This window comes from Colossoma macropomum, unplaced genomic scaffold, assembly GCF_904425465.1.
Source record: "Colossoma macropomum unplaced genomic scaffold, Colossoma_macropomum, whole genome shotgun sequence".
Taxonomy (NCBI): Eukaryota; Metazoa; Chordata; class Actinopteri; order Characiformes; family Serrasalmidae; genus Colossoma; species Colossoma macropomum.
The window spans coordinates 17,263,620-17,276,827 of NW_023494790.1; positions in this window are offsets into that span (position 1 = coordinate 17,263,620).

The following is a 13,208-nucleotide window of genomic DNA, read 5'->3' on the forward strand; positions in this document are numbered from 1 at the left end:
AAAGTTTGGAAATGTTTTTTCCCCTCTAATTTAGTCATGGCTAGCTTCAAGCTGAGAGACGGGAGGAGGGAGTTCCACCCAGAGAGAGCAAGGCCAATTATACCCTCTTGGACTCCCAGCCACAGATGTCTTTGGCATTGCCTGAGGTTGAACTCATGATCTCCTAGCGCTAGGGCCAACAGTTAGACAGCATCCATACACATACAACTTCGGGCTAAAAAGGTTTAACGTTTTAAAGTTGCAGTTACCTTGTGGTGTAAATTTATATTACTTATTTCTTACTAGTAGTTCACTGAAACAGAAGAAAGACAGACATGCAGACTTGAAGCTGTCAGTACAAAGTATAACCTCAATGTGAATATAATTCATTGTGTAATACACTAGTAAATAAAGATAGAACTGCATCAGTATATATATATATATATATAAATAGTATAACAACATGAAAGTAATGATAACACTTTACTTGAAGGGTGTCTACATAACGCATTCATAACATCTTATATAAACACTTCATAACATGTTAATGAACGTTTAAATCAACTTTCATAAGGCATGCATGTTTTATTTGATATTAATGGACTACTATGTCATTTTACTGAGAAACATTTTTTTAAAAAAAGGTATTTTGAAAAGGTATATTATTTTCAGTAAAGTGCCTTATTTCTGGACAGCCAAAATGACAGCCTTGCTTTATCCCTGTGGTCATTAAGTGCTTTGACACTCAGGCACGTTTCACCTATACTTTTGATTTCTTTTTAATGATCTGTTTTTTCTTAAGCGTTTGCTGCTTTGCATGTCACTTTACTACATGGACTGTAATTTATTCGACTGAATCTTAGTATGATGGTGTGCTTAGGTGTCAAAGCACTTAATGACCAAAGGAATAAAGCTAGGATATTTTTATTTTGGCTGTCCAGAAATTAGGCATTTTACTGAAAATAATATACTTTAAAAAAAAAAAAATGAAAAAATGTCTCAGTAAAATGACAGTAGTCCTTTAATATCAAGTAAAACATGCATGCTTTATGAAAGTTGATTTAAACGTTCATGAACATGTTATATAGTGTTTATATGTGATGTTATGAATGTGTTATGCAGACACCCTTCAAGTAAAGTGTTACCAAAGCACTAACTTTCAACTTACAAGGGTCAATATCTTTTAAACAGTACACCATTACTCTCAAGCTAACGTTTTCAAACTTTAACACCTGTATTGGCTTTTATTTACAATGTCATTAAGGTTACTCCAATCAGTGTCCTGCCCTGACTGTGTACACAGTCCCACATTTTCTATCACTGGCACTGAGCACTGCTGACACTACAGGGATCAGGTGATGTGACTGACTTACTCAAGTCACAAAACCAAGGTCACAAAATCCATCCTTAATTGCAGCAGACACCACTAGCCTTATGTTTGTCATGTTCTTTTAGAAGTGAATTAATCATGTGCATAAACAGCACAAGTTTAAGTCTAGCAGAAGCCAAGAGGACATGACAGCAAGTAGTCCTTTTTAATTTAGGTAAAGAGTCTAAGAGAAAATTACAGCTGGAGCTGTCTGGATCCCAGAGGCTGCATCTCAAGAGGACAGAGATGGAGAAGGCAAGTGTTCCATCCGTGATGTACTTTTAGTTAGATCATGAACTACAGTGACCTGGTGGTGAGGGGAAGGAAAGCTTTTGTGTGAGTTTTTATGTATGTGTGTGTGTGTGTGTGTGTGTGTGTAGGTGTGTGTGTGTGTAGGTGTGTGTGTGTGTGTGTGTGTAGGTGTGTGTGTGTGTGTAGGTGTGTGTGTGTGTGTGTGTGCGCGTGTGTGTGATTTGGCCTTGCGGTGAGTGCCATTCTCAAAGCAATTTCTTGGAGCAGGAGTGCCTCCACATAGGGATCAGTGTGTGGATGATTACCTCTGCTTCCTACCACAATAGAGAGCTGTGCAAGCGTTGTTTGTTTGGAGCCCCAATCTGCCATGTTTCCCTGAGAACAAGAGCAACCAGATGAGACACTGCTGGTGCAGCATTACTAATGCTAATTATTGCCATTTAAGTACCTTCTGGGGTGAGAACAGTGCCCTTGCCCAAGTGGAAAGCTAATTAGAGGTTAAAGGACAGATTCCTGCTGCTTCTAATCACATGCTACTGCATCACAGCCTTGAAACTTCTAGAGGAAGTCTAAGAAGGAACCGAGAACTTTAACCCTTTAAGATCAATGCAAAAATAGCTGTTTCTGCCATTTAATCAGCTGTTCTCATTCACGTCTCAATGCTGCTGTTGCATTTATAGGCTAGGTAAAGACTGTGATCTAACAAAGCCACATATGATTAGGTTTTGGGGGTTTTTTTTGTCATGAACTACAGTTTTGATCAAGAGAACACATGAATAGGAACACACTTCACACTTCAGTCGCCTTTTATTGCTAGTCTCATTACATCAATCAATAATAAGCACCTACAGATCCAAATTCCAGTCTGAATGTGTGTGCATGCTGGCTTAGAGTCTTTCTCAGTGTATTCGACAATAAAGACAGCATGGTGCTTTTTTATACAGTGATAGAGACACAGTAGCACACAGAAAGCTGATGAAACTCTCTCAATATATCAGCGGTAGGGATGCAAAATCAGAAATGGCCAAGATCAGAATCAGCCAAGTTTAGAACTGGCAGATTGTTACTCCATGTGTTCGGCAATAGTTCAATTACTTTTTATTCTGGCTCATTGGTGTTGCAGTTTTATGGAGTAAATAACACGTACTCACACTGTATTTGAATTCTGCTGCTACATCAATTCTAAAGTTTCACCAGTTGCCTCTTACTTTCGATGTAGCATTTCTTTTATTCATGTTATTTGAAAAGACAACTGTTACTAATTTGAAATGCCAGTTTGGCCTATTAAAGTGCAAATGATCTTATTTATATTGCAATTTATATTTACTTATATTGCGGCTAATAGAATGAACTGGAAATGTGCTAGTTTATGTTCTTTTAGCCCACACGGTGTGAGCTTTGGGTTTACAATGATAATAATGCATGCATATAATAATAATAATAATAATAATAATAATAATACAAAATCAGCCATCAGCCAGTTTGGCTATTAAGAAATTAGAGTCAGCCCAAAAAATTCACGATTAGTGCATCCCTAATCGCTGGTGCTAGGTTTGATAGGATTGAGACCAGTAATAGTTAGAGGTTATTAAACATAAAAGAAGTGAATGATAACTTTATTTTGATGGTGTTTTGAATGTAAATGTGTTTCCAGATGTTCAACTTGTCTTTAACTTACACTGTACTAAGTATCTAAACTTTTCTAAATCCCTAACTCTAAGCCTGGTTTTAACCCTAATTCTAAACTTAACACTGCTAATAGTAACTTCATTTTCACAAGAAACTGTTTCACAAGTCTGTCAACAGTTAGAGCATTTGTACATAGGGGACAATCAAAATTAGGTGTGACTGATTATTATTTTTCCTGAATGCATTATTTCATGTGTCTAAAGATGTTCTTTTCTCATGTCCTCTGTCTTCCTTCACAGTGTAATATCACCTGTGATGAGAGGAAATAACCTGCTTTGGAATATATTTTCACAAACAATAGGGTCAAAATGAAGGAATAATGTAGAAATGAGAACCAAACAAATAATTCCATTGGCCTCTGTATTGGTGAAAGATATTGAAAATGTCAATGTGGGTAGATGGAGGAGAGAAAAGGATTCGTCTGTTTTCCCCCCAAGGGTATTTCTACAGTGTGTGTGTGTGTGTGTGTGTGTGTGTGTGTGTGTGTGTGTATGTGTGTGTGTGTGTGTGTGTGTGTGAGAATGAGTGAGTGAGTGAGTGAGTGATAAAGTGAAAGAGTGAGAGAGAAACAGAGGAAGTGTGTAAGAACTAGGTCTGTACCCTGACTGATTCTACACCAGCATGGGAAATACTGGCCCAGTTCTCAGCTCTCAGATAAAGCACCAAAATCTGCAATTTTGCACGTACCATCATTGAGTGTCTCTGCTGTGCTAGGGGGGGAGTGCTATATTTGAATTTTAGCAGGTAAATTGAACTCTGCCCATCTGTATTTGTGTGCTGGGCTTGAGGGAGTGGTTCTTGTGTGCCTGTGGAGTAAAGGGTGTTTGACTCCTGATCAATAGTTGGCAGAGGAAGGAAAAATGGTGACAGCACTGTTTAAATGTAATTATGAACAGTGAGCAATATAGGACCTGTCACTGTGTTGAACTTCTAGCTGCATTGTTTAAGAGTGTCTATCTGACAGCACTGAGCGTGTGGGTTTGGCACACCATTGTACAGTATACATAAAGCGAAACATAATGAGGTAGTAATGGAACTTTGAATCTGCCACCTAATCCCATATTCAAATACACTGTAAAATAAATAAATAAATAAATAAATAAATTTAATAATAAACATTTATTTTCACTGTCAAAGTACTGTAAAATTTAATGGTCAATACCCATTAAAAATAGAATATACATTCACAGAAACAAATGACCACCTTTATTTCACAGATATTTGTGTTTATATTCGAATGGCTGTTATTGAAATCATTGCGGTAAAATACTGTGTGTCAGAAGAACCAACTGAACTAGTGAAACTGCTGCATTACAGTAAAAGGCAGTACTTCTAAGAAATCAATTTTAAAGATTTTTACCATTTTACCATTTACCATTGAAAAAAGATGCTTGACTTTTTAATGTTTTTACATATTTGGTTTTTTATAAATGGTATTATTTATTTGCTTGTTTGTTTGTTTATACAGTCTACCTTCACAGGAAAAAACAAAACTTTAGCGGAAGTACAATTACAAGCGCACAACACCAAAAGCACTCCAGGTCCAGTCACTATTTAGAAGGGAATTCCACCGATTTTTACAAAATGTCTACATAATTAAATTAGAATTCAGTCATTGAAATATAAACAAAGTCATTCAGAGTGGTTTGATGTGAAACATGCCATTCTAGAAAAACGAGTGAGAACTGTTCACAGTGGTGGAAACCAGACATCTGAAGAATTTAATATCCTTAAAAGATGCCTCACAGTAAGTTATAACACAATGGTTATGAATATGTTGGCTAATTCGCAAGACTTCGTTTTAAAACAGTTTTGAGATAAATGTTTTAGCCTAAAACATATTTATTAAAATCCATTTGGGCTGGAGAGATACATGCAGGATGTTCTAAGGCAAAATAGTCCACAAACAAAAGATATTTTGTTGGATTTAGTCCTATTGTATTATCCTCAACATTACACATAAAAACTCAGAGGACACGCGTAGGTTCACTGGTCATTATCGACAGCAAACAAAATGCTATATTTGTGTTGTAGACATCAAGACTTCTGATGACCACCACTGCAAAAAAAATCTGAGTGAGTATGACTTTGTTTACATCTCAACCACTGAATTATGCAGAAACTTACAAATTGGAGTCACATCTATATACATCTAACATCTATGCATCTATCAGAACTCAAGTTTGTTGGGTTCTACTCTTCTCTTTTGATGCACTTTTCAAATACAATTAAATGATAAACCTTAAAAGTCAGATGTGTGATCAATCACAGGGAAGCACAGGTGCTGCCACTACTGTAACATAGTAAAATTAAAATCAAAAGAAGGAACTAGTCACTAAATGTTAAAGACAAAAATGCAACTAAATAACTGAGGAGAATTTTGATCATTTTCCTCACAAATACACTTGAGTAGAAGTGAAAGCACTAGCATTTGAAAATATTCAGGAATGTACAAACCCATCTCTTTTCTTTTACATGTAAGTGAGCAAATGTAACTAAGCAATGTTGTATCTCAGTAATGTTGCATTGATTTTTAGCCAAGAATATGTTTATATGGAAAATGGATGTGTGTGGATTCATTATACTTTGTATGAATATAAACATCACAAATGCTTTCCTCCCAGCTCATCTAGTACATCAATGCTTTGCAATACCTTCAGCTCAGAAATAAAGCGCTTTTGGAAGGACGTCGCAGAAGAAGGTCAGCTCTTAGGACGACTAATGGGTAAGAAGCCTTCAGCATCGAAATCATTCAGCATAGGGAATGTGGAAGATAAAAAGACAGCATTCAAAGAAGCTCAGGACTTGAGAACTGGAAGGGAATGAATTAAAACTGCATTCTCAAGAGGAAGGGGTAGTCTTTAAATGTCTTTGGGAGGATCAACCTTCCTTCCTCATGAATTTAGGTCTAAATAACAGGCAGTGGACATTTCCTCAAGACAAACATTCCACTTGTTAAATGCTGCTATTACATTTCTGCCATTACTTTTAAAAGCAAATTCATCCCTTTTTGGACGTGCTCCTAATTGATGACATTCTGGCCTAATTGAATGTTAGATCATTACCGCTTGAAAGCAGCTGTTTGAGAAAGGGGAGCAAAAGAAATGAGGCACACAAGAACGATAGTCTGTAGCCCTGCAGGAATTAGCCTAGCATGCTTCAAGCGGGGTGTTTTCAACACAGCCATCTTAATGAGTGGATTGAAATGCATGCTCATACTCTGAATCTGTATTGGCAGCTAATTGAAAAGTAATCTCGGTCTTCTTCTCTCAGTATACTCACTCATCCGAGGGACGGTCCATTCTCAGTGTCTACTGGCCTCGAGCCAAAGCCGGCAGTGATTCTGAAAAATGAAGAGCACCAGAAAATGGGATTTAAACCCTACGTATTGGGCTTTTTTTCTTTTCTCTTTCTTTTTAGAATAGAGTGTTAATTATGATGATGGTCCTATCCTCGGGCTTCCTGTCTCAGCAGGTTGTAGCTAATACATGTTCTGCAGCTTCACATTACTCTCTCCTCCCGGCTATGGAATTACAGTGTATTAAAGGCTAAATGTCCCAGAGTCACTTTAGGGTTGTAAAGCTGCCACCAGCTCCGTCTGCCCCCACATTTTCTCTCTCAATTCGCTCTGCCCCGCCACTAGCCATGGGCTTCTCTTACCCACAGTGTGGGCATGGATCCCAGACTGTTCCGGTGCTTCCTCCCCGACAGATCCCAGTCATGGCAGAGCAGAGTTGTAGGGATGTTCCTGTCCCTACAGCACTTCATCTCAAAAAGCAAGGAGAACTGGGAGGCGGGAGGGAGAGGGGAGAGTCTGAAGGCAGTGGGGGCCTGACCTGATTTACCGGTATTGCATTTTAATACAGGCAAGTCCCTGATCTTCTGCCGAGTTTTCTCTGGGAAAAGGGGAAAAAAAGGTTCTTCTGCTGCATATTACCATTTCATCACTTATTCATGTTGGTCTCTAAACAGACAGCGAGGGTGGGAGGCCGGAGCCGTTGGCAGCTCTGACCTGAAAGAGATGCCTATTGAGGTCTCTGACACACGCAAGGGCTCGGGATGTCAGATGCTTTACCACGACAGTAAATTGACGATGATTTATTTCAAAGGTGGACTTAAACTGCGGACAAGGGTGTATTTCAAACCGCGCAGAGGGGCTCCTTCGAGGCCTACGCTGGAACAGTCAAAGAGCATTACAGCCATTTTTCAGGCCCATGCGAACAGGCATCTGGCACTAGCATGTGGGTCAGGGTTCCTCTGGGCAATTTTTTCAGGGTCTGCCAATCCCTCGATACATGCACTGTAACAACTGAAAGGCATCTCAGCATTACACAAGTTCTGAAAAGAAGGTCTGCAATTAAGTAATTAGGAAGAGCTTGGCTTGGTTATTGCAGTAATCACTTTTGCCCAATGCAATTTAATGCTGTATGATATGTGCACCAACATGAGGAAATGAGGTGTAATTGTGCAGTCCCGAAGTCTATAGCCTACCCTCCATTGTTACTGCCATTTATCATCATTTGAATGGCGTACTTTACACTTGGGAAAAGGAGCTAAACTCATTTAGGAACTCTCTTCAGCTCTTACCCTACCACATGGCTCCATGCACCAATAAATAAACTGCTCAACTGTGAGGTTTGTTCCTCAACTATGCTTTGTCAATGTGGATTAGCAATGTGATCAATAGTAGCCGCCAGCTTTATGAATTAGTTGGATCAGCCCACAAAGTCACGACGTCAAGTAATCAGGTCAGTGACAGAGTGAGTTCAGAGTTTTTTTTTGGTAAATGTTACTTTAGTAAATGCACTACTATAATAATAATTATTATTATTATTTTTTATGAGTTCCTAATGGCTCAGCCTTTGAGCAGTTAACAAATTAACATGGCTCTTGCTGGAAAAGAAGCCAGTGAAAGAGAAAAATGTGGTAAAAGATGTCTCCTAAAAATATTCTCTTTTTTTAAAAATCAATAAATCATCATGTATACACTTTAGAAATGAACTTCCTAGTGTCTTGTTTTTTTTTTAGTATTTAATTTGACTCACTCCCTACAACAGAAAACCTACAAGCATTGTTACGTGATGAGGTGGGTCAATGACAAGTAAATTAAAGCACCTAATTCCCAAATTCTATTACAAAGCAAACACGGATTCTCTTTCAGAGTAATGAGAAAACAAACATGATGCTCCTATTCTGTTCAGCATTTTCCCAAGGCGATAACAGCACCTACTCTAAAGAGACTGCACATACAAAAATATTCTGCTACAAAGTGAAATATGTGAAAAGAAATTTATAGATTTGTTCGCCACCTGTGGTACACTGAGAGGGTGCAAAATCAGAAAAAATGGCTTGTGTGAAACTGTAATCTGTAACAGTTTCTAAAATGGAGTTCAAAAATTATTAAAAGATTTAGATGAACCTCCTATCAACCGTGCAAAGCCACCAAAAACTGTCACCTCCAAAACAGTTCCCATTAGATAAACAGAACTTAAAGCTTTCATCATTGACTGACAAAAGAAAGTCAAGCTCCACTCTCTGAAAAAATCCACAGGTTTTTCTGTCCATCCTTCCACTGTGAGAAGACGGATCTGTAAGAAGGATCTGTAGCTCTCAAGAAGCTGGTACTGAGACTAGGACATAGACATAAATGAAGAAAAAAATGTGCTAAAACATTGAAACTGGACATCTGAGATGTGGAGTAGAGTTTTGTGGACTGAGTCTAACTTTGAGATCTCAGGAAATAACAGAGGCAGGGGCATAGCCAAAGGGTGGCTGGAAGTGGACACTGCCACCCTAGGGTGATGTATTGCTATCCTTTTGGCCACCCTAGTTATGCAAACTAAGACAAACAGCCATTATCAGTAAAGCAGTCACCAGAGAAATGTTCTCCTACCTACTCCCTGTGAATGTTTACACTTTGCAGTGCAAATCTTCCATCAGGGCAGTAACTGGTAAGTTAGAAGAGTTGATCGATGCTGCAATCAATCAGTTTTTCACTGGATTTCTACACTAGGGAAACAGTAATCTTTGGTCTATGTTGTGGTGTGGATCACATGACTTTAACCACTGACACAGTATTCAACAGGAAAAAGTGAACAAAACAGATGATATTATTTATTCAACCCTATCAAAAACAGGAACAAAATCAGTTTCAGCTGATTTCAGCTTTTTTTCAGCTGATGTGATTAACCAGTTAATTTTTTTTTATACACCGATCAGGCATTACATTATGACCTTGTTTCTATGCTCACTGTCCATTTGATCAGCTCCACTTACTACATAGGTGCACTTTGTAGTTCTACAATTACAGACTGTAGTCCATCTGTTTCTCTGCATACTTTGTTAGCCCCCTTTTACGCTGTTCTTCAGTGGTCAGGACCCCCATGGACCCTCACAGAGCAGGTACTATTTTGGTGGTGCATCATTCTCAGCACTGCAGTAACACTAATGTGGTGGTGGTGTGTTAGTGTGTGTTGTGCTGGTACGAGTGGATCAGACACAGCAGTGCTGCAAAGTGCACCTATATAGTAAGTGGAGCTGATAAAATGGACAATGAGCGTAGAAACAAGGAGGTGGTCATAATGTTATGCCTGATCAGTGTATATTTAAATAATGTAGGCCTAATATAATGTTATTAACAGCCATTTTATTTAATACTTTCCAAGTAGTTTGCCACCCCAAAAAACTGCTGCACCTAACCATGTACGACCCCACTGTAAACACTCTGGCTTCGCCCCAAACACAAGGCAGTATGTATGCTTCTGAAGCTCTTTGAACCATGCCAATAGCCATCAGCTAAGCATGGTGAAAGATCAGAGCAAGTCTGAGGATACAGAACAACATCCGGCGATGGCGATTTGTTTTTTAATTGAACACATGCTGAATGCTGAGAAGAACGAACTAATTTGAATATGTAATGTAATACCCTCTGGAAAATGTTTAGGAAGAAATTTATTCTACAGCAAGAGAGTGACCCTAAGCACACTCCTGGTGTACTCAGAACAATGGACTGGTCACCCCAGAGACCCAACCCTTAACATCACTGAATGTGCTTGGATCATAAGAAGCAGAAAATGCAACCAACCAACTGAACTTTGAAGGTGTGGAAAAATTTCCCTGCATATTTCTTAAACTAAAAGGAAAAAATGGTGGCTGTGATAAAGGGAAATAAAAATAAATTTTAAAAATGCTTGGCTATCTATTCTCATCAAATTATTGCAATTTCCATAAGGATTTGTATACATTTCTACAGTAATTTGCGTGATTATTTTAACCCTAGTCAATACATCTAATGATTGATTTGAATGCGTCTTTGAGTGTGTCCTCAATCACCCAGTCATGCATTCTGAAGCGAAGGAGGCCTATGTCATTGATTCATTATACAGTCTGAGAGAGCTTGCAGAACACTCTCTCCCAACTGCTTGATTATAATAGTTACATATTAGATAGGCATGTGTACAAGATCAATAGAAGATCGATAGATTACACTTCTGGATATTAGCTGATAAATGTCCACACTTTGAATGCTAATGGAACGACAGGACTGTTACGCAGAGATTGACTGGTTTGCTTATGTTTTAAACCTCCTTATATCTGTAGAAGCTTAGGAGAAACGTGTAATGATGTACCAATGTGGATATATACAATTGAAATAGCATATTTTTTGTGCACCCTGCACATTTGACTAATGTGTGCTAAAGCAAAAGATGAGTTAACATCAGTCACTAATTTTTGAATCCTTTGGCAAATTAAACCACCACCTTACACCTGATTTTACTCGTCAAGCAGTTGATGAAAATCTCCAGCTGTCTTGGTAATAAGGAAAACAGAGGCACTGGATTGAACCACATTGCCCTCTGTTGGGTGTTCAAAGGAAGTATCCAGGTCCTCTGATTGTTGGATAAGTTTGGACACTGCAAACAATGCTGTTGTCTCATATTCAAGAAATAGCAAAATTCATGTTATTTATGTTATACACTGAATTATGAAACAGTATTCTTTCATCAAGGCATTAACTGCACAAACATTATAGAGAGTTTTCAAGGGAGTATTTTCCAAATTTAGATGCAGACTTTATTGCACTTGTCCTGACAGTCCTGCCAGCATTGAGTACAAGGAGTTCTCTCTCTGCTTAATCCCTGCACTGTTGGCAAATGCACATTGGACTGCTGATGAGCAACGGCTGGGGAATAAAAACAGTAAGAAGGAAAAGCATAGCAAGCAAAAGATCCTTTAGGAATTATTAAAGACTGGTGCTGGATTTTAAATAATGGATGAGATCCTCCTATGAGATAAGGCCAGAATTCCACAGTTACAAGGACAGCGGTGCAACGAATACTAAGCAAGTCCTAGTCTGCTTTCATACAGTCTAAAATACTATTATGCTGGGGAGGCTTTGTGGTGCTTCTTCTCTGAGCTCTGACACAAACCTCCCTCCTCCCATTCGCACTCCCCTATTCTCTCTCGTCCACACCCTGTTTGCCGAATTGGTACAGGCAGAGTTTGTCAGTAAGCATGGCACTTTTGCCCCCTGGATAGCCTCACAGTGCAGGAGACGACAGAAGGGAGAGGAACAAAGCTGCCTCAGCTGGCTTCTGTGGAGAGCAAACACAAACCTCAAGGTTACCGACATTAGGAAGTCTCATTCATGTAGAGAGGCTCAGAATTTTTGACAGCTCCACTGAGCCTCGCGCGCTCACAGTCTCAGTCCTGTCTGCAGTCTTTTTCATCACACTACAGTCCAACCCCACAATGACATCAGAGAGGAACAACCGCAATGGCAGGGGTTGTGCTGCGGCTCGGTGATGAGAAAGGCAATACAAATGTTGTGCCTGCAAAAAGCGGTAGATCCAGTCATGCAAAACACACTCCCAGGAGGTTCCATCCAAAGCCGACATTGCACTGGTGGTACCTCGGGTGGTTTGTGCATTAAAAGTCTTTTGTTAGCTCTTTGCTCTCATTTCTGTGAAGATCTTCATCTGTGTCCAGTGGCGAGGAGTTGAGCGGCTGCTTTCAGAAGGCCCTCAGAGCTCAGGGGCAGCTAATAGAGCACGCCGAGCTGTTGAGGAAACTTGTCAGGGTGTCTAATGAAGACAAAGCCATAGGTTTGGGAAAGGAAGATGTGGGTGAAGGAAGGTTAATGTTATATTAATGGAGACCTCTACTGTCCTTGGCAAATCATGCAGGCCCAGCGATCCCCACTCATTCCTTAACGATGTGATAGAAAAGGCCAAGACATTCCAGACGCAATTATCCATGCTTGCAGACACAGTCTTCTTTCCATTCTGTACAGTACGTGCCTTTCTATATTCGTTTTCACACTTACCTAAGAGATCTTTAGAAGTTCTGGAAGTGTCTGGGCTTGTTCTTAGGCTTCACACCAACGCTGATTCCACAGACAGAGCGTTTTCACCACCATCTCTGAACACCATGCCTTTCAGGAGGTTTTACTGCAATGTGTGTGAAGCCCTGGAGAATATGTGTTAAGTCATGTTTTAGTATTACATAACAAGCCTGGATTTATTATTAGCTCAGCAATTGATCATTTGTATGACTATGTAAGGACGTTTGCAAAACTCTGTTGATAATATAATTTATTGTTATCATTTGTATTATTAACACATACACTGATCAGGCATAACATTATGACCACCTCCTTGTTTCTATGCTCATTGTCCATTTTATCAGCTCCTCTTACTATATAGGTGCAATTGGTAGTTCTACAATTACAGACTGTAGTCCATCTGTTTCTCTGCATACTTTGTTAGCCCCCTTTTACCCTGTTCTTCAGCGGTCAGGACCCCCATGGACCCTCACAGAGCAGGTACTATTTGGGTGGTGCATCATTCTCAGCACTGCAGTAACACTGATGTGGTGGTGGTGGTGTGTTAGTGTGTGTTGTGCTGGTACGAGTGGATCA